This window comes from Hipposideros armiger, unplaced genomic scaffold, assembly GCF_001890085.2.
Source record: "Hipposideros armiger isolate ML-2016 unplaced genomic scaffold, ASM189008v1 scaffold_444, whole genome shotgun sequence".
NCBI lineage: Eukaryota > Metazoa > Chordata > Mammalia > Chiroptera > Hipposideridae > Hipposideros > Hipposideros armiger.
The window spans coordinates 819956-821356 of NW_017731794.1; positions in this window are offsets into that span (position 1 = coordinate 819956).

A 1401-nucleotide genomic window follows, 5' to 3' on the forward strand; every position below is an offset into this window, starting at 1 on the left:
GGGAAGAGCGCAATGATGGTGCCAACTTGGGCCAGTGAAGCAACGTCCTCCACAACTAGACTGAAGAACAAAAAATGACAGCAACTTGTCTGTTCCCCTTCCCCCAGTTCCGCAGCACTGTTCCCATCCCCTCAATTCCCCAATAAAAATCTTTAAAAAACAAACAACAACAACAACAAAATAACCAAATTGTAACAAAAAGAAAGGGATGGAGGGGACCTGGAGATTAAAAAACTTTAACAACATTTTAAATTTAAAAACTGGCAAACTGGACTTTGCACTTAAAAAATGGCTAAAATAGTACATTTTTGTTGCATATATTTTACCACAATAATTTTTAAAAATGGGGGCAACGCTAAACTGCAGGATTTATGGGACCTGTGGAGGGGCTTCCAGCTGATAGTAACTGGCAAAGTTCTCTTGACCTAGATGGCAGTTTCAAAAGTGTCGGCCTTCAATCATTAAGCTATGCATTTATTTTATGTAGCTTTTTTTTTTGTATCTTTGTTTTATTTTAAAATAAAAAGAAATTAAGCAGATTGAGAGCTCTGTGTACATAAGTGGGGATTGTTGGCTGTGGTCTTCACTGTGGGATGCTGTAGACAGATGTTTTCACTGGCAGAACCCCCAGTGTCAGTGTTTTTAGCTCATTGGTTCTCAAATGTTTTGGTCTGAGAAACCCTTTGTGTGATAAAAATGACCAGGGACCCCAAAGAACTTTTGTTTGTGGGTTATAGCTGTCTGTATTTACTGTGGTAGAAATTAAAACTGAATTTAAAAATATTAATTTATTAAAAATAAACACATTGTATTTTAATATAAATAATATATTTTTATGGAAAACCATGTAATTTTTCAAAACAAAAATTGGAAGTGACATTTCTACATTTTTATGAATCATTTTAATATCTAGCTTAATAGAAGACAGCTGGACCCACATTTGTTTCTGCTTTCAAAATCTTACAATATGTAAACCTTTTTACGGTATACTTCTGAGAGAATGAGAGTGAAAACAGTAAAAAATATATGTTTGTATTTTTTAAAAACAGATTAGACCTTACCTTCTGAGAGGATCAAGGGAATCTGAGAGGTTCCTGTACCACACTTTGAGAACCAGTGTTTTAGCTGGTTTTCTCCTGAGCTGGTTAGATTCTCCAGAGAAGGCTGTTTCCTAGAATGGTGGCTGTCAGCTTTGTGGAACCCAAAGTGGGGAGGAGAGCCATTAACTTTCATTTTAGGCCTCAATTATTAGTATGGTATTCTTTTTTTTTTTTTAAGATTTTATTGGGGAGTTGGGGGATGGGAACAGTGCTGGGGAATCGGGGGAAGGGGAACAGACAAGTTGCTGTCGTTTTGTTCTTCAGTCTAGTTGTGGAGGATGTTGCTTCACTGGCCCAAGTT